This window comes from Peromyscus californicus, unplaced genomic scaffold (genome assembly GCF_007827085.1).
Source record: "Peromyscus californicus insignis strain IS unplaced genomic scaffold, ASM782708v3 Scaffold_7__1_contigs__length_154581171, whole genome shotgun sequence".
Classification (NCBI taxonomy): Eukaryota; Metazoa; Chordata; class Mammalia; order Rodentia; family Cricetidae; genus Peromyscus; species Peromyscus californicus.
In genome coordinates, this window is record NW_026294595.1 from 5143911 (window position 1) to 5164791 (window position 20881).

General features: G+C 50.2%; 1 long non-coding RNA gene across 2 annotated transcripts in view; it reads left to right on the forward strand.

Annotated features, from left to right (window-relative positions):
- The window catches only part of LOC128101962 (uncharacterized), a 50806-nt gene that overhangs the window by 16631 nt on the left and 13294 nt on the right, over positions 1 to 20881 (forward strand). The gene's annotated exons all lie outside the window — the stretch shown is intronic.

The following is a 20881-nucleotide window of genomic DNA, read 5'->3' on the forward strand; positions in this document are numbered from 1 at the left end:
GGTGGGGACTTACAGTTGGTCTATGGGGACGGTGAGCGGGTGGAGCTGGGGTTTGGGCCTTGGCAGTCTGACTCTGGAGTCTTCTCAGGCAGCGTGTGGAAGGTCCTCCCAGCACCAGATGGAGAGATCAGTGTGACAAACTTTCCTCAGCAAGAGGTCACCAGGTGCATTTAGGTCAGGAGCATGTCACACCTGGCCATAGCCAGTCATGGTGGGCACTCCTATTATTCACCCAGGGGAGCCACAGGGCCAGTGAGATGGCAGCTGGTGTGACGGGGGTGTTCTCCACCTGCCCAGGGGACGTGGGTGCAGTCCTGTAACAAAAGTCTAGTTCACGGACACCTGCAGTGACGGATTATAGCTTCACCTTATCTCTCTTCACAGCAACATTGTCATGGGCAGGGCTGGGTGACTTATTTCAAGTCCCTGGTGTGTGTGTGTGTGTGTGTGTGTGTGTGTGTGTGTGTGTGTACACATGTGCACATGTGTTCATGCACAGGAATAAGCATCAAGACCACACTGGCTTCTGGGGCTGGGTCTTTACACTGTGATCTTTCTAGACACAGGAATTTCACCTGAGAAATGGAACACACACTCTTTCTCTCCTTCTCTCCTTCTCTCTTATCTACTTCCTCTTCTTCATCCTTCCCTCCTCTCCTTTCTTCTCCTCCTCTTCTCTCCCCTTCCCCCTCTCTCTTTTCCCCTCTCCCTTCTCCCGCAGCGTGTTTATGTGCCCAGTTCCTACTTACTGTGTGTTTCTCTGCAAGCCCAGTGTGACTGGCAGGGTGTGACCATGTCCTCACAAGATGAGCCATTTTGTACAGGTTCCCAGCAAGCTTGTGTGCACATGGCAGACCCATTACTTATGCGCCCGTCCCTGACTCATGGTGTCGTGGCATGTCTGTGGGGGCGTGATACCAACATGGTGTCAGAAGCTAGCTCCTTCCCTCCTCCCACCAACATCCCAACTTCCCTTTCCCCAATGACAATGTTGTTTCTTTGAAGGGCTCCACACCTGGCTCCACAGACCTTTCTGTGTGCATATTCCCAGTCCCGCACTGCTCCCAAGTGACTGGGGACCTTTTGTCAAGCACATATGAAATTAAGTGAAATAAAAATCATATTAAAAATTATTACCATGTAACAGCCATTAGTCTGCACACTGCTGTCAGCCTGTGATGGATACCTCACTTACTTCAATGAATGTTCTAACGGCAGTGATAAAATCACTCAGAAAAAAAATAGAATAAACCGTTAACCCTCTCCCCATCCACACTTGTTTTTCTTTGAGAAAAAACAATAAAGATCTTGGCAGAAAGGGCTGAGACATCTGTGCCTCTCTGGAATGAGGGATGAGCTGGTTCTGGTTCCTGAATGTACTTTTCTGTGTTGGGAGAGAATTTTGCTCCTGCCCCTGGCTTGATCCCTGTTTCTTAAGCTGGTTTCTGGGGGCTGGGTTAGCATAGGCTCTTGCTGAGTTAGGTCAGGGAGGGTCCTAGCTCTCAAATGCAAGACTTTAAATGAGGTTTATTTACTGAGACAGATTTATCAGCTGTCCCCATGTACGTATATTGTGTTATGTTGTGTGTGTGATGTGTGTGTGGTGCATCACATGAGTATAGATCCGCATGTGGAAGTCAGAGCAGGGCATGATGCATTCTCCTCTACTGCACTCTTGGTACAGGACCTATGGACGAAGATGTGGCTCACTGTTTCAGGTCAGCTGGATGGCCAGTGAGCTCCAGGGGTCTGCCTGTCCCTGCTCCCCGCAATGCTGGGATTATGTGCATGTGCAACCCCGCCTGGCCCTTTTCACTTGATTACTTGGATTCAGGTTCCAGCCCCTCATGCTTGTACAGGAAGCACTCTTATCTGCTGAGCCACCTCCCACCCCCCACCTTGTTTGTTGAGACAGGATCTCTCCACTGGGTCCAGGACTGGTTGATTAGGCTATGTTGACTGGCCTGCAAACCCCAGGGACCTGCCTGTCTCCATCTCCCCAACACTGGGATCATAAGCATGGTGCTGGAGATCAAATTCAGGTCCTTGTAGCTTAAGTTTTCCTGCCTGGCCCACAGTCAGGATAAATCTCTCTCACCTGCCAGTCCCACAGTCGCTCAAACCCGACCAAGTAAACACAGAGACTTATATTGGTTACATACTGTATGGCCGTGGCAGGCTTCTTGCTAACTGTTCTTACAGCTTAAATTAATCTATTTCTATTAATCTATACCTTGCCACATGGCTCGTGGCTTACCGGCATCTTCACATGCGGCTTGTCATCGTGGCGGCTGGCAGTGTCTCTCTGACTCAGCCTTCCACTTCCCAGCTTTATTCTCCTCCTTGTCCCGCCTATACTTCCTGCCTGGCCACTGACCAATCAGTGATTTATTTATTGACCAATCAGCAACACATTTGACATACAGACCATCCCACAGCACTTCCCCTTTTCTTTTCTTAAAAAGGAAGGTTTTAACCTTTACATATCTCCAAAGTCAGCTTGGTATATTTGGGAATTTGGGCGTAGCTTCTCTTACTACTTCCTGCTGGAGGGGGGCGCTGTATCTTCTGGGGAAACAAAGAAAATTTTAAGATCATGGAGTAGTCCGTGAGGCTGTATCGTCTGAGCCAGTTGCCTTGAAACCATTCTGGATGTTGGATCATCTGGGCCATGGTGTCATCGGAGACCTTTCAGGGGGTCTTGGCTGGTCAAACCTGATGTATCTTACTCTGGAACAAATCCATAGCCTCTTGCTTTCTGTGGAAACAAAAGCAGAATCTCCTTTCCAAAGCAACATATCCTTACATCCAAATTTTGAAGTCAAGGTACCTTTAAAATATACATTTTGGCATAACTCAACAGCTTTTGCAATCAAATGTTTTTCTTCAGTTACGAATATCAAAGAGAACATAATCCAGATTCTCTGTGTGGCAGCCATCTTTACGTGGCTTATTTTTTTATATTAGCTTGAGCCTATTGCTTTAAACTATAGCCTTCTAAGCCTGAAACGGCGCTGGCGCTGCTGGCTCCGCCCACTTCAGCTTCCCAACATGGCGGTGATACGTTTTCCGCCAGCTCTGGGAGCCATCAACTCTCAGAAATAGTGGGTCTATGCTTCTATCAAAGCAGCGTGTAGCCCAGAAACCTCTTTTTTTTTGTTTTGTTTTGTACTAGCAAAGGCTAAATCCACCACACAGCTTAATGTACCACTTGCAGAGGCCTCATTCCCACCATACTGTAGGTCGAGCATGTACGCACGCTAGGAACCCGCCAGTAGCTCAAACCGGCAGGCTGCCGCTAACTTGAAAGAGACAATTAGGAACTGTTTTTAGCTCCATTTTAGAATCTTTTTTCTCAGGTTTTAGGTGGAAACTCTTGCCACCACGTTGGACGCCATTTGTAGCTAAAGTTTTCCTGCCTGGCCCACAGTCAGGATAAATCTCTCTCACCTGCCAGTCCCACAGTCGCTCAAACCCGACCAAGTAAACACAGAGACTTACATTGGTTACAAACTGTATGGCCATGGCAGGCTTCTTGCTAACTGTTCTTACAGCTTAAATTAATCCATTTCTATTAATCTATACCTTGCCACATGGCTCGTGGCTTACCGGCATCTTCACATGCGGCTTGTCATCATGGCGGCTGGCAGTGTCTCTCCGACTCAGCCTTCCACTTCCCAGCTTTATTCTCCTCCTTGTCCCGCCTATACTTCCTGCCTGGCCACTGACCAATCAGTGATTTATTTATTGGCAAATCAGCAACACATTTGACATACAGACCATCCCACAGCAGGTCCTCATGCTTATGTGGAAAATACTTTATTGATGGGCCATCTCCCCAGCCCAGACATCTACATGTGATAGGCAGGGCCCATTCACTCTGTACCTGGCCTGTGACAGTGGCCTTGGCCAGAGGCTCAAGAGAAGGGTCAGATTAGAAAGATATATAAAAGGTGGAGCATGCAGAATAGCTAATGAGATTTCTTTTTAAGATGGTATGGGGTCTTCTGGATGCTTATCTAGAAGGAACTCGAAGCTGGGGGATGGTACACTCTGAGATAGGGAACATGTCATATATCTTTATTGGAAGGAAAGAGCTCCCTGGAACGCCTTGGGTTTGGGTAGCCTGGACAAGACTACAGAGCTGCAGATCCTCAGGGGGCTGGTGTGCCATTCAATCTGGGGCTGCAGCAGATGAGACCATGTGTGTGAGAGAAGGAATTAGCAAACACAGTGCTGAGCCCTGCTGGCCACAGGGTCATTGGAGGAGACAGTGGAGGGGGGGGAGGAGGGGGAGGTCGGGGAGAAGTGATGGTGCTAGGTGAGGGGCCATGGAGTCATCAGCAAAGTGAGGCATTGCAATTAACCATATAGAACCGAACACTGTGGGATGGAAAACAGCTCAGCAGTTAGGGCCCTGGCTGATCTTGCAGAGGACCTAGTGTCCAGTTCCCAGCACCCACATGCTGACTTACAGCTATCTGTAACTCCAGTTCCAGGAGGTCTAATGGCGTCTTCTGACCTTCATGTGTACCAGACACATGTGTAGTACCTAGATGTACATACAAGACAACACTCATACTCGTAAAAATGAATAAATCTTAAACTTACAAAAATGTAAAAAAAGTTGAAAAATAGGAATGACAACAAAATCCCTGACAGAAACAATTTGGGGAGGAAGGGTTTACTTGAGCTTACAGTTTGGGGTGCGGTCCTTCATTGTGGGGGGTGTCGTGGCAATGGAGGTGGAGGCAGCTGGCCACACTGCACACTGCGTCAAGACGCAAAGGGAAATAAATGCTGGTGCTCACTCACTTCCTCCGCCCTCTTCAGTTCAGGACCCCAGCCCACGGGTGGTGACAGGCACCCTCAGGGCGAGCCTCCCACCTCAGTTAAGCTCTCAGATATGACTAGAGGTTTGTCTCCTTGGTGATTCCAGATCCTAGCAGCTTGACATCGATACCAACCATCACACTGGATTACCTGTCACTTCTGACAGCCGTGAGGAGAGCCCCACCATGGGCTTTCACTGGTTAGTTATTCAGCCGAGGGCCACCACCTTCCCTGACACTGAGCAGAAGCTGTGGCCAGAGAGGCTGGGTGGCCATCTAGATGAGGTGTCTTTGGGGAGCCAGACTCAGTGGCCTGCAGATCCCTGCACCATGCAGTCCTCTCCATGCTGCAGTGACTCAGTTTAGGCGCAGCCTGTCCCCCACATGGACCCCTGGCCTGAGCTGCTGTGCCGTCCTCCTTCCCCCCAGCAGCACCGTGATGGTGGTTTGTGTGTCAAGCTCATGTCATAGAACAAAGAACTGCTGCTCCGTGTAGCTTCTGGCTTGTGACCTCAAGGACAGAAGGCCTTCAGCCCTAGTTTACAAAGCACACCGTCACTTTGTCACAGTGAACGCAAGCTGTGGTGGAGAACAATAGGACTCTATCTTCTCACAGTTCTGGGGTCCACCGGAACTCTGAAGTGAAGGCTCTGGGGCGCTTCCCTCTGGCCTCTCCAGGTCCACACGAGGCCAGTGATCTTCCAGATCCTGGGCTTGTGGCTGCACCCCTCCACTCTGCCTCTGGAGTCACGTGGACTCTGTTCCTCTCTCCTCTTGCAAGGACACCAGCACAGCTGGATGAAGGGCCATCCATTCTGGTAAGACCTCTTCTTAAATCGATTACACCCCCAAAGACCCAACTTCCAAATAAGGCCCCACTCACAAGTGCTCATTGACACTGCAATGTGACTTTCTGTTTATCTGTTTGAGGCAGGCTCTCCCTCTGTAGCCCAGGCTGGCTTGAACTCACTATGTAGCTCAGGCTAGCCTTAAACAGGAAGCTGCCTCAGCAACAAAATTCTCCCTGAGCGCTGATTATAAGCATGAGCCACCATGCCTGCATGCCTGGCCTTTACATGCCTTTGTGTATACATCTTCATGTTTACGCATGTGTGCCACCATGCTCAGCTCTAAAAAGATACATTGGTGCTGGGGACTGAACTCAGAGTCCACACTTTCAAAGCAAGCTCCGTATTGACCGAGCTATCTCCCTGCCTTTTTGGAAGGACAGAATTTAGCACACAGCATCTTCTAGTGGCAGGCTGAGGACAGGAGGTGCAAGCTGAGACAAGCAAGGGTAGCACCTTGGGGAGTTAGCAGGGATCTCCTAGCTCAGAAACAGCAGTAGGGTGTGTAACTCAGTTTGTCTTCTGTTGCTGAGATAAATGCCATGGCCTGAAACAGCTTAGGGAGGAAAGGGTTTATTCTCTCGTTTCTGTCACTGTCAGAGGGAAGTCAGGGCAGGAACTCAGGGGAAACCGTGGACATGAATGCTGCCTGCTGACTTGCTCCCCAGCCAGCTTCCTTACACAACCCAGAACCAGGGACTCAGGGGTGGCACCACCCACAGTGGGCTGGACTCTCCCACATCAACTGCCAATCAAGACAGCTCTTTACAGATGCTCAGCAGGCCACCGTGCCTGACAATCCCTGGAATCCACATAGTAGAAGGAGAGAACTGACTCCTGCAAGCTGTTCTCTGAACTCCACACACAAGCTGGGGCATGTGTGTGTATGCATACACACACACTCACGTGTACACACAACAGTAATAAAAAGAAGAAACAGTCAGAGCCGGCATCTGTAGGGCTGCTGTGAGGGTTAACCTTCAGCATCATTGACTGTGGGGTCACCTCTGGGGCCTCTGTGAGAGAGTTTTTGGAGAGGTGTAACTGGTGAAGGCCCACCATGAATGTGGGTGGCACTACCCCATAGGCTGGGGGTCCTCACTGAATAAAATGGGGAACAGGAGGAAACCTGATAAACACCAACGTTCCTTGCTCTCTGTTTCTGGATCCAGGATGTGAGGAGTCCCAGCTCTACAGGTCTGCTGCCGTGAGGGACTGTGCCCTCTTGAGTCATCAGCCCAAATGAACCTTTCTTCCCTTAAGCTGCTCCTGTTGCTATAGCAATGAGCAAAGTGACTAATACAGCTGCTCTCTAGCTCAGAAACTCACCACAGAGGTGAGGACCTAGCCTGAGATCTTGGCCCTCATAGTACTGGGGCATCTCTCAGGATGGCAAGGAGGGGCCTGTGTTCATGCATTCATTCATCAGACATTTACTCAAGGCCTACTGTGTGCCGGGGATGGCAAGTGGCATAGGATCGCCTTGGAGAGAGAGATGTTTGGGAATGGATCACTTCAGGAAGCCCATTTGGCTACGATGACTGCTATTCTAAAATTTCCCAGGAGTAACTGAACTATGGGACAGGAGGCCAGTTATTTATTGCAGGGCTTGGGAGATAAGAGGAGACCTAAAGGGCTATTCAGGAACCAGGCTAAAAGGGAAGGTTGTGTCTAGTATTCTAGCAGGTGTGGGCCACAGTGGGGTGGGTGGGCTGCAGTGGGGTGGGTGGGCTGCATGGGGTGGGTGGGCCGCAGTGGGGTGGGTGGGCTGCATGGAGTGGGTGGACTGCATGGGGTAGGTGGACTGCATGGGGTGGGTGGGCCGCAGTGGGGTGGGTGGGCCACAGTGGGGTGGGTGGGCTGCATGGGGTGGGTGGACTGCATGGGGTGGGTGGACTGCATGGGGTGGGTGGGCCGCAGTGGGGTGGCTGGGGTCCATACATGTTGAAGCCCTGAGACCATGGCCATTCATGGGACTGTGGACTGGGGGAGCTGAGACTTGGAGAGCAGGTGATGATTGGAGGATCCCTGAGGATATATGGAAGGATGACTGGGCAGGGCTCCTCACGAGTCTGGTCAGCCGTGGGAGGATGCCCTGTCTAAGGCAGGTGACGGTGTTTCTGCTCCTATCACCATCCTCTGCAGCCTTGTCAGCAGCATGAGAGACTGCCAAAGGGACGCCGCCGAGGCGAGGGAAGGCGTATTAATTGGCTGACCCCGCAGGGAAGGGAAAGCTCCAGGTGTCCTTTCAGATCTGGCCTCTGTCCCTCTGTCCCCTGAGCGTCACTTCTTCTCATCCAGGTTGGCAGAGAGACTGTGTGTGGCTGACCTTACAAGTGAACAGAGACTGAGACAGAACAGCTGGGGAGTAGTGGTCCCTGGACCCCATGGGGTCTAGCTACTTTGACCCAGGAAAGACAATGAGAACCCGGGCCAGACATGACGCTTGAGCTGGTAGGAAATTCAGTAGTTTCCTAGGCCTCTGGGAGTGGAGGAAATTGCAGTTGAGTATGCATGTGTGTGTGATAGTTGGGCCCTTAGGGAGGGTTTGGAACATGGGGGACTGTGTGTGGCCATGATGGTGAGGAGGGGGTTAGGGTGAATGGGCTGAAGGCAAGAATAGGAATGTGCCCGCTTCCACCAGGCCCCATGGACTCACATCTGCCCAGGAGCTGAGAGCCATTTCAACAGAGGACACCTGGGGTCGGGGTAATGGTACAGTGACTGCTGTCTGTGCTTATCTTGTGTATCACCAGTTCTTCATGGGCTACAGGTGGTGCAGGAGTCTCTCAGCCCAGAGGACCTGCAGCCTTGATGTCTCAGACAAAGCCCTTTAGTAGAGATACAAAGCTTACCAAGATAGGACAGGAGAATTCTGTGGGTGACATTGTCCCTGCGGAATCCCAGTTACCAGGATGAGGTCTCCTGCCATGTGCTTGCGCAGGGTGATGGATGTGCCAGGGATATGATGCCCCATGCTCAAGGGCTGGAAGTCACAGAGCCAAGGCGTGCTGGTGATATGATGTTCCTCCTGGTCATGGGTGCCAAGGAATTAGAACTAGGTCAAAGTCAAAATCTCGGCAGCTGTGCACACAGCAGGGCCTGGTGTAGGCGAGGAACCCAAGCACTGAGGCTACATATAGAAACATCTGTCCACTGGCAGTGTCATCCAAGTGCATGGTCAGTACCTCCTTGGGGCCCTCATGCCTCTCAACCTAGTCCTAATAGTGACATTCATCTGCCTCAGCCCTCATGTAGGGACATAGACTGAGTCCTCTAAGCTGGCTTCTCTAGTCGAGGAGGGAGGGAACACTGCTGTTCCCTCCTATGCAAGTGTTGGGAGCCCTCCGTTCATATCTCCCGCATCAAGCTTGGATGGTGAAGTCACTGTCTGGGATAGAGGAAAGGCCCAGGGTGAGGCTGGACTGCAGACTCAGCTGTATCCAGGTATCACAGATGGCTCTGTGTAGTCTTGTCTATGTTGTCAACCCACACCACATAGTGTGGTGGTTAAGTGCTGGTGGTGGCTCTGAAGCCAGACGGGCAGGCTCTGGGCCTGGCCCTGTGCCACTGAGGAAGGGCAAGCTTAACTTGTGAATACCTCTCTTCACTCATTTCTAAAATGGGGACAGTAATGAACCCTACCTATGGAAAGCTGTGAGGAGCCCAGGAGATGCCTCGAGACTGTTGAGGTTTGTTGTGAAATGTCCCTCACAGGCTCCTGTATTTGAAACTTGGTCCCCAGCTGGAGACACTGGTAAGGTTGTGGAACCTCTAAGACACAAAGCCTTGCTGGAGAAAGTGGATCACTGGGGGGCAACCTTGATATTTTATAGCCCCACCCAACTTCTGGCCCCTTTGCTTCCTGAGTGTTGATACATTGTAACCAGCCACCTATGTGTCTAGGAAGTCTGTGAAGGACCAAGGTGTGAAGGTATCGTGGGAGTGAACTTTAAACTTCACATTATTCTAGGCTTCATTTTTTTTAAAGCTTGGTGTAGTGGTGCACACCTTTAATCCCAGCACTCAAGAGGCAGAAGCAGGTGGAACTCTGCAAGTTTGGGGCCAGCCTGGTCTACAGAGTGAGTTCCAGGACAGCCAGACCTACAGAGTAAGACCTAGTCTCAAGGGGAGATTTTTAAAAAGGTATCACTTTTAGTTTTAATTATGTGTATATGTGTGTCTTAGGTTTTTGTTGGTGTGATACTGTCACTGAGTAGAGACCCAGAGAGCACTGAGCACAATCAAAGTCTGAATTCAGAAACACTTCTCACAGAGTAGCCTCAATGCATTTTACAAGCTTTTAAAGGCAAAGAACACAGAAAAACTACATCCTGGTTGGCAGTTGCAGGGGGAAATAAAGCAAGCAAGCAGTTTAACAGAAGCCAAAACCACACAGTTAGCTGGGGCATTTCAACCCCACATTTCTTTCTAGAACAGAGCTGGGTACTTTCCCACAGGGCTTTTCATGGAAGGGGTAGAAAGTGGGGGTGAAGGAATGAGTCAGTTTCAGGTTAAACCAAAGCTGAGACAAGATGGAGGAAACTTTGTCCTTGTTAGGGGCATGGAGAAGTCCCACAAAAGACCACCATTCATGTATGCAATCAACAAGAGTATTTATTACCAACATGCTGGGGCCATCCATCCTACACAAACACAAAATGGTGATGACCCCAAAAGAGACATGTGGACTCCTTTTAGGCAAAGCCAAGGGGAGTTCCGAGGGTAGTTATGTCACTTTAGATATGATTGGCTTAAGCAAGTGGCAATCATATTAGTATACTCTAATTGGACAGGGCTAGCAAGGGCTGGTTAAGGCTACAGCTTTCCCATTTTTTTTAAAGCAAGCCTAGACAAGTCTCAAGCTTTGTACTTATTTGGTTATCTGCTCACTGTGGCTCAGGTACCTGGTACCAGCCTCCTCGTCCTTGCTGTTGGGGGGGTTGGAGATTGACTGTCCTTTGTTCATGGCTCTCTGAGAAAGTGCTTGCTCAGTCTCAGGAAACTGAAATCGAGGCCTGATCTCTGAGAGAAGACTGACAGTCTGTTATGGTGTCTGCCCGGCCCTCTCAGTTCTCTTACAAAAAACACCATGAACAAAAGCAACTTGGGGGGCGTTTTATCTCAGCCTACAATTCTCAGGTCACACTCCATCACTGGGGAAGTCAGGGCAGGAACTCCAGGCAGAAATCTGGAGGTAGGAACTGAATCAGAGGCCATGGAGGAATGTTGCTTACTGACTGGCTCTTCATGGCTTCATCAGCCTGCTTTCTTATAGAACCCTGGGCCACCTGCCCAGATGTAGCACTGCCCACAGTGATTGGGCCTTCTCACATCTATCATCAATCAAAAAATGCCCTACGGACTTGCCCACTGCGTTCTCTCTCTTCTGTCTCTCTGTCTCTCTCTTCCTACCCCCACACTGTGTGTGTGTGTGTGTGTGTGTGTGTGTGTGCATATGGAGTCCAGGAGAGGGTATCAGATCCCTGGAAACTGATATTACAGATAGTTGGGAGCCACCCAATATGGGTCCTGGGAACTGGATTCAGGTCTGTTACAAGAGCAAGAAGCACTGTTAAGTGCTGAGGCATTTCTCCAGTCCCTTATTGATTTCACTTTTATATGCCAATGTCTATGTGTGTGTGGGTGCTCCCAGAGACAGGAATGGGCATCTGACCCCCTGGATCCCGGTTTTCTGAAGCATGACAATGGGATGCTCATAGTGTGAGGATAGCACCCCGAAATCTCACAGGAATGGAGACCAAAGAAGATGAAAAAAAAAAGCCTAGAGTTGCTTCTCAAAAGGAAATTTAGCTCATTGTTGGAGACAGACTGTTTGTGAAGGATTCAAATGGTGGCCCTGGTACTTTTTAGATCTTAGGGTCAGCACTAATGTCTTGGTGACTTTTCCCCGCTCATCTTTGTAGCTGGGATGATGGCCTCCCTAACAGAACATCTGGGGACTAGCTGGTTAAAATCCGCAAAGCTCAGAACAATGTGAGACCTTGGGAAGAGCTGGCTATGGCTCAGCTTATTGTTTTATCATTGCTATCGTTAAGGGAAGCAGCATTACTTGCTGTAGATGGCAGCAGCTGTAAAAATAAATAGAATGGAAACACTGTGGAGATTTCAGCCCATGCCTGTGGCCTGCAGGGGCTCTAAGCCAGTGACCTGTGATCTTCGTTTCTGAGGGTGATGTCACAGAGATGTTCACAGGACAGAAGCAGACTCGTGCCTTGACCTGAGTGGGTCTGCAGAGCGTTAAGAGGAAGGACTTTTCCAATGGCATTCTCTGGGACCGACTGGGCTGTCAGCTCCCAAAGCCTGTCTTTAGGAGGCGCCAGAGCAAGGTCGGGGATAGTCAAGAATGACAGATGGTCCCACTTGGGTCAAGAGCTGAGTCTGTGCCACTTGCCAGCCATGCATCATAGGGAGACTTCTCCACCTCCCTGGACCTCAAGTGCTCATCTCAAGACGAGGTAAACCAGATGTCCCTCAGGGGCTGCTTTGGAGAGGATTAGGTGATGAGCTGAAGACTTAACATAGTCCTGGCATACACCCAAGCCCAGTGTCACCCTTAGTGAGTCAGGGAGGCCTCAAGGCTGTATCGAGCCAGGCTGAGGGAGAGCAGAAGGGAAGGGTGTGCCTGAAGGCAGTGTTTTGAGGTGTAGCTTGCAGGTGTCCCTTGGCAGGCTTGCTCTCCACTGGCAGCTGGAGTTCACGTATGATCCTGCTGTTTGCAAGGCCGGGAAAGCTGCTGGAGGGGCCTAGGAGCCTGCAATGGTGGCCAGGGGAGCCTTGGTGGCCTGCCTGCACTTCTGTCATCCAGGGGCCAGGGGTGTTCCTGTGGAAGCCGCCTAACAAGCAGGCGAGGTGGCAGAGGTGGACTGTGAGCCCACGCTAGCTGAGCAGAGCAACCAGACGTGACGGGAGGAACGAGGGGCCTGCCCGGGCCTCTCCACATGCCCGTGTGGCCAATTTGCTGGTGACCCTGTGCCAAGCTCTTAACCTCAAGGTCTCAGGGTTGCTGTCTGTAAAGTGATGAGGGGCAGACTGTCATTGCTGCACTACAGAGGTTCCAAAAGAGGAGGCTCAGGGCACAGAGTGAGAACCAGGGCTCGGGTGTGAAGTCCAGCGCCCTCTGGCCACCCTGGGTCCCTGGTCTTACATTGGCCCCAGGGTGAGGTATGGAACCACAGGAGCTCAGTCTTGTGTTGGGGCTGGATTCTTCTGTGTGCAGAGAGTTTGGTGATGTAAAAGTGGAAGCATGAAGTGGAGGTGAGAATTCCCATCTGTGAGGTTCCTCTGAGCAGAACTCCTGTGTCCCACAGGAGTAGAGTACACAGGGTAGAGCACAGGAGACACAAAGTCTAGAGGATCTGGGTCTGATGTAAATCACAACTGGCATGGTCCTGTCTTCTTTACCCTGGCAAATGTCCCTCTTCCTTGAGCCTCAGTCTCCCCATCTGTTAGACGTGGGGTGATGGCATTTGGGATAATGACATCATGGGGTACACTGTTGGACACTTGCCTGGTTTCCTGAAGGGCATCATCCACGACAAATGCTAGTAGTATCAGTCATCAGTGGGTTGCTGCTGGTCCTTTTGTGTAGTGGCAGGACCAGGAAAGTGAAGAGCTATCACAAAGGGGTTGGGCAGGCCCCGGCCGGGGTGCCAGGAGCACAAGGGTTAAATCTCCATGGAAACAGGCATGCATTATTTACGTGGCCTAATGAATAAAACATTTATGTGGTAGGCTAATAAATTCCCTCACACAAAGCAAAGTAAGCTATGATTTAAATATTGGCCTCTGCTGGCTGGCTGAGTTATGGGACCTGCTCACGGGGACCCTCTTGCTTTTATACCTCCTTCTACTGCAGGGGGAGGAGGAGTGCACAGAGGAGGGGTGAAATCTTTCTAGTAAGTGGCTTTGGGGGCCCTTCTGACCTGCTATCTAGTTACCCAGTGCTGGGGCTCTGTCTCTCCCAACCCAAGGCTGTGTACCCCAAAGGGCTTTCCAAGAGTCAGAGCTAGGAATTACAGATTGGGTGACAGGTGGAGCTGGTCACTACCCAGGGGACTGGCTTTTATACAGGACAGAGATGGCCAGAGGTGGGGTAGCCTGCTAGAGACCTGAAGCTACGGGTCATGTTTCTGGGGTTCAAGGGGCTTAAAGCTGGGCATTGGGTAGTAAGAGGGCAGAGGAGCCTGACACAGAGAACAGGAACAAGTCCCTGGGAGCTAAGATGAGGGGAGACAGAGAAGAATAGGAACAAATCAGGGTGCTGAAAAAGCAGGAGAGTGGCAGAGTCTTGGGGAGAGAGGATGGCTCCCCTCTGGCTTCTGCCTGCCTAAGGCTGTTCCCTGCCCAGGGTCCTGCCCATACCTCCTTTCTCGGCCTTCCGAGTCTATGTGTCTCTCTCCTTCAGGGTGGTAACCCCCTCTTTCCTCTCTGTCCCTCTGTCCCTCTGTCCCTCGCTCCCTCTCATATTTGCCCAGGTTAGACCACCTCTGGCCATTAGCATCTCTGCCTATGTCTCTCTGTGTCTATCACCCAGCAGGCGTGGGGCCCTCTGTTCATTCACTCTAGTGTGTGGCTCCCCCACTGGGCTTCTAAAGAAGACGGCCTGGGGAACATTGGATGCTTGTCAGAGGTATACTGAGGGCTACAGGTTCCTCAGGAAAGGGTACCCACCGTGGCTTCCCTGGGTCCCCTTGGCCTTCTCAGTACTGCCTTTGGAGGATTGGAAGCTGCAAAGTGGAGTATGACGTAGAACCTGGGGTGTCCTTAAAGGGGGACCACAGCTCTTAACAAGCTCTTCACAGGGGATGAAGCTCATGACTGCCATGTGGTAAGCTAGAGGAAAGTGATGCTCTGGGCCCAAAGACTGTAGACCTCACTTCTCCTGCCACTGGAGTCCTAGCTGGGGCAGTCTGGGCTGCTGGAGATGGCAGGAGTGTCCCCGGGACCATTCTCTGTGCAGCATCTATAAGGGCTTCCGTGTCCACAGTGGGCACTGTGCTCTGTCTGGCCCTGTCCTGGGATGGCAGACGTCAAGGTGGGCAGACACTGCTGTGTCTCTCCTGCGCCTTTCAAAGGCGCAGGCTTGAGCTTGCCCAACACTGGTGGTCTCGGGTGGTTCTGGCTTCTCCTCTGCCAGCATTCCTTCAGAAACTGCTGGACCACATAAGGGCTGGGCCTGAGTTCTGACATCATACCTGCCACTGACTTTGAGTTAAAGCTGCCACAGACTAGCCCAGACTCAAGGGAGAGGGAAAAACACGTTCCACCCTGCTGGCAGAGTGGCAAGAAGGCTCAGTGGGATGTAGGGGGCTCAGGGGCAGCATTTTGGGGTCAAAGGACCCCCTTCCATCCAGTGTCTTGGTGGAGATGAAGCCCCTCTCCTTCTCCACAGGCAGGGTGGGGCTGTGGGCTCACAGACTAGACCCTCTGGGGTTCAGGTTTCAGTCCACTCTCACCAGCTGTGGTCCCGACTCTTCCCCAGGGACACATGAAGAGATTTCTGCTTACCTCAGATAGGATACCGATGACAGACTCAAGGCACGTTCCCCCAAGTCCAGCTTAGAGAAGCAGTGAATTGACAGGGGTTGTCTGCGGGAGCCTGGGTGGCAGAGGCGGCGGCATCACTGGAAAGCTGCATCCCCCGCCCCCCCAGCGTGAGTGACAGCTCATGAAAGCTGCATCCGGGTCTGGGGTGGGACATTGTCCCCAGATGAGCCTGAGATGTTGTCTTTCCAGGAAGCAAAGGCATCCCAAAACTTCAGAGGGGAATCAGGACTCACAGGGAGACCTGAGATGAGCTTGCTGCTCACAGTGGTAGTGGGTGACCCACACCCACCGCCAAGTGCAAACTCGGAGTGGCATGAAACAGGCCAGCCCGAACCAGAATTAAACAAGGCAACGCAGGGCAGTTTGGAGGATGTTGGTTGGGCATGGAGTTGCTTTTCAAGAGAAAAGTAAAATTTTTAAAATAAAAGGCTGGAGAGATGGCTCAGTGGTTAAGAGCACTGGCTGTTCTTCCAAGGATTCTGAGTTCAATTCCCAGCACCCACGTGGTGGCTCACAACCATCTGTAAGGAGATCTGGTGCCCTCTTCTGGCCTGCAGGCAGAACACTGTATACATAATAAATAAATAAATCTTAAAAAAAAAAAAAAGAAGAAAGTGCCAACCTTGGCACTAACGGACAGATGTTTCCTTTTTCCTACAGATGTGGTCTGCCTGATAAGGGAGGAGGCAGTAAGACTGAGTATGTGTTTCCCAAACTTCAATGAAATAAAAGCTCTCAGCAGTGAGCTTTGTCACCACAAATACACAAGAAGAAACAAACATGCTCTCTGTCTGTCTGTCTGTCTGTATCTGTCTATCTCTGTCTCTTCTTTCTTCAAACATGGGTCAAGCCTCTAGATCACCTGCCAGCTTACAGGAAAGGCAGAGAGTAGAAGGACGTGGTGTGGAAAACGGCATAGATAAAGTTAGAAAAATCCATCTGTTCATAAGGGAGATACTTCGCCCAGGCTAAACTAATAAATCCTCCTGTCTCAGTCTCCAAAGTGCTAGGATCACACCCAGATCTATAATTTGTTTTAGCATTTGATAATTAAATAAAAATCTAGAAGAAGCCAGGTCTGATGTCACCTGTAACCCCAGCAATGGGGAGCCAGAGGCAGGTGGATCTCTGTGAGATCTGAGCCAGCCTGCTCTATGTAATGAGTTTCAGTCCAGCCAGGACTATATATTGAGACTCTGTTTCAGAATAAAAAAAAAAAACTGTAAGAGGCACAGCTGAAATAATGAACGAGCAAGTAGGATTCTGGGTATCTGATTCAGAATTACGTAGGGACAGGAAATGGGAATTTCCTGTAGAGTAAGACTGTATGAACTGAACATCCTCAAAACTAGTGATGGGCTCATGGTCAACTGTGGTGAGTTCTCTGCTTTTGTGTTTTTTTGTGGCAGTAACACTCTTCCTTTTTTCTTTCGTTCTCTTGCTTCCTTGTTGTTGTGATTGTGTCATGGTGTGCACACAAGTGTGCACATGTGTGAATGGAGGCCAGAGGTCAGCATCAGGCTCATAGGTTTGGCTGCGCTGGCTGGCTGGCCAGCTCCCAGGGCCCTCTGTCCCTGCTTCTCCAGGGCAGGAGTTACAGGTGTACCAACTAGCCTGGCTTCTCAGCAGACTCTGGGGATCCGAACTCAGGTTCTCATGCTTGCATGGTGAGCACTCTACAGACTGGGTCATCGCTCCAGCCCCACAGTAACATTTATCATTGTTAACACTGAAATTTGAAATTTTGTGAAATCAACTTGAGTTAAAAATATGTATAAAAAAAGAAAAACTAAAATTCTAGTGAAGTCAATAGCCATGGTCCCTCATCCCTCACCTCATGTAAGAACCCTGGGTTTCTCCCTCTGCCTGCCAAGGAAAGCTATGTTCCTTTCCAGGCACCTTCAGTCATCATTTTCTTCACGGACTCCAGATGTGCTCCAAGTGCACATGGCCATGCTGTAACCCTGTCTCTTAACTCTTAGGTTTCTGTGCAGTTTGAAGTTTGGCGAGGCGTTCCTCATGGGACGATAGCTACCATGTACTGAACACTTAACTGTTTACGAGGTCCATGGCTCTGCATGTGGTCCTTCCTACCACCAAATGTTCAGACTGGGAAGCATCAGAGAGGGTGAGCAACGTGCACTGGTGTCACAGGAAATAAAAAGACCAACAATCATACTCATAAATAACCACATCCTGTTCCATGGAACAGAGAGCCTGGGTTCCTCTCGGTGTGTGTGTGTGTGTATGTGTCTGTCTGTCTGTCTGTCTGTCTGTGTCTGTGAATTGAGTGGGAATATTTTCAAAACCACGAGTCTTTTAAAGTTAACTATGTTTTATATTGTGATATCAATATCAACATGAGATCTTGGGGCTAAGCAAAAAAGGAAAGGTTATGGTTTAATGGCAATATATTTCTGTATCAAGTTGACAGGAGGTCAGCTGTGCTGCTTAGTTTTTGTTTACTTGAAACAAGTCAGAGTCATTTGGGAAGAGAGAACCTCAACTGAGAAAATGCCTCCAACAGATTGGCCTGTGGGCATGTCTAGGGGTATTATCTTGACTAATGAGTGATGTGGGAGGGTCCAGCCCACTATGGGTGGTGCCACCCTTGAGCAGGTGATACTGGGCTGTATAAGAAAGCAGGTTGAGCAAGCCATGGAGAGTAAGCCAGGAAGCAGTGTTCCTCTGTGGTCTCTATTTGAGTTTCTACTTCCAGGTTCCTGTTGACTTCCTTAGACAATGGACTGTGGTTGGGACATGTAAGCCAAATAAACCTTTTCCTCCCCAAATTGCTTTTGGTCATGGTGTTTAATCACAGCAACAGAAAGCAAACTAAGACATCTATGTAAGCTTCCTTGCTGGCTCAGAGAGGACCCAGACCATCCTACTAGAGAAATCCTTTGTGCAGAGACAGGCCAAGTGTCCTGAAAGCAAGCCCCAGCTGTCTCACCCAGCCAGCACCCATCCGCTATGGCTGGATCCACCCAGGCAAACAGTGTGTGAGCAGGAATGTGCCTTGTGCTGGCTTCTCTCCTCTCTGCTGTGACAAGACCTTTGCCAAAGACAGCTGAAGGGGGGGAGGCTTTTGACTTCTGTCTCAGGGGTTCAGTCCCTCATGATGGAGTTGGGAGGGGCAAGGCATGGGGGAGCATCTCAACTCATGGTAGCAGGGGCATGACAAGTCTCCCTGTGTCATGTTACACCAAGAAGCAGAGAAAGACAGACTGGAACCCAAGGTGGCTATAACTGTCGAAGGCCCACCCTAGTGACATACTTTTGCCAGCTGAGCTCCACTCCTGACAATCTCCAAGCTCTTTAAAATAGTGCCACAAATGGGACTGAGCATTTGAACATGAGCCTAAAGGTGACATTTCAGATTCAAGCCCAAACAGGCCATAACTCTGAGCCCTGTCCCCAGTTCCTAACCCACTGGATCATGGAGGATGTAAGAGCTGGTTTTTTAAGCTAGTACACGTGGAGTGGTTCGCTCATAGCAACAGATGATTGACAGGCATACATATCACACTGCTAGGCTCTTGAGGCTTCAGTTGTACTATCCAGAAAAGGTCAGCGGTCATCTGGAGAGTGTCTGGGGTCTCAACAGAGGCAGAAGGCTTTTAGAAGACTGTAGTTAAAAAGAATGTGTTTTTTTGCTGACAGTCACCCAGCTTCCTGAGTCAGCAACTAACCGGTTGGGTGACCTAGAGTCTTGTGTGTCTGTGAGAGTGTGTTTCTGTCCATGTGTGTGTGTATGTGCTGTGAGTGCAGGTGCCTGAAGAAGCCATTGGAATCCCTGGAGCTGGAGTTGCAAGTGGTTGTGACCTGTTGGGCATGGGGACCAAACTTGGATCCTCTGCAAAAGCAGTAAGCACTCTTAACCACTGATCCATCTACACATCGTCCATCACACTGCTTTACGTAAGGGGTTTGACCATGTGGAGACTGACTGTGTTCCCAAAGAACTGTCCTCAGAATCCAGAGACATAGGCAAAGTGGTTGAACTGTGCACGTCACTTGGGGAAGGGAGCAGGGGGCATGCCTATAAACAACTGCCCAGTTAACAAGTGTTGGTGAACCTGCTGAGATACGACCACGACGCTGCTCACTGTGGGTCACCTCCTAGGGCAGACTCCTCAAGTAGGTCAGCTGCCTACACCTCACACTTGGTTGCCTCGTCTCAGCTCCGGGAAGTTTTCCTTTACAGAGAGTCTTTAAAAGCAAGAATGATGCTGACAAACTCTTCTTTGAGGCCAAGACCTCGGACAGAGTGACAGCCACCCAGGGTGCGCCTCAGGCCAGCAGAGAACATGGAGCTGGGAGACAGCAGAGCGGCCCAAGCCTGCTTTGAAGGGAAGGCTCCGAAAACACTTTGTCTACCCACCCCCACCCCTTTCCAACTATCAGTATAATGGCCTTGCATTGAGTTTTGTAAACATTAAAATGACATAAGTGGAGATTTTAACTAATGAAGGGGCATGGGGCTGAACATCTATGGTTTTAGGTGTCCTCAGAGGATCCTGAAGCTAATAACACCCCACAGACAGCAAAGGATGATTGGACTATTAAATGTAATTTTACTTACCTGTGTGAATGTGCATGTGTGTGTGTGTGTGTGTGTGTGTGTGTGTGTGTGTGTAAGCATGATTGCACTCGAGTGAATGCAGGCCAGGCCAGGGGTTAACATCAGGTATTTTCCCCAATTGTTTTATAACTTATTTTTTAAAATGGGGTCTCTCAGTGAATGTGGGCTCACTGACTTGGTGGGAGTGGCTGACCATCAAGCCCAGAACTCTTTCTGTCTCTACCTGAGCTTGGATTCTCAGCACCCACAGAAAAACTCAGGCACTGTGGCACACACCTGTAATTCAAGTGTAATTTAATTTGAACTCGGGCCATCATACCTGTGCGTCAAGGACTCGCTGATGGAGCCATCTCCTGGGTACCACGAACTTCCTCTTTTTAAAGACTGTGTGGCTTACATCCTTTTTCTCTTTGGGAGACCTGATGAGAACAAGAAACATTTCATGTGAAATGCTTAGCACAGGGCCCAACACAAGGAAACCCTTCAGGGAAACTCCTTTTGTGGATGTCATCTTGAGCTAGTGGACGCTGAAGCTCAGATGCAGGCAGGATGGCGTCTGGAGTCTGCCAGATGGGTCCAGAGCAGTGGTTCCCAACCTGTGGGCTGCGACCCCTGCAAGGGGTTGAACGACCCTTTCACAGGGGTCACAGATCAAACATCCTGCATATCAGATATTTTTATTACAATTCATAACAGCAGCAAAATTACAGCTACAAAGTAGCAACATCTGCGGTTGGGGGTCACACAGCAAGAGGAATTGTATTAAAGGGTCCCAGCATTAGGGAGGTTGAGAACCACTGCTCTAGAGGAAGGCAGCTGACTTTCACTGTTCTGGTCTCCTTTCTGTGGCTGTGATAAAACACTCTGACCAGAAGCAACCCAGGGGAAGACAGGATTCACTTGGCTTACACTTCCAGGTCATCATCTACCACTAAGGCATGTCGGGGCAGGAACTGGGAGGCAGGCCTTTCTGCTCTTCTAACTGGGGAATCTGCACACAGCTAAGGAAACACACCTGAACCTAGAGAGGGATGCTGCTTGCTGGC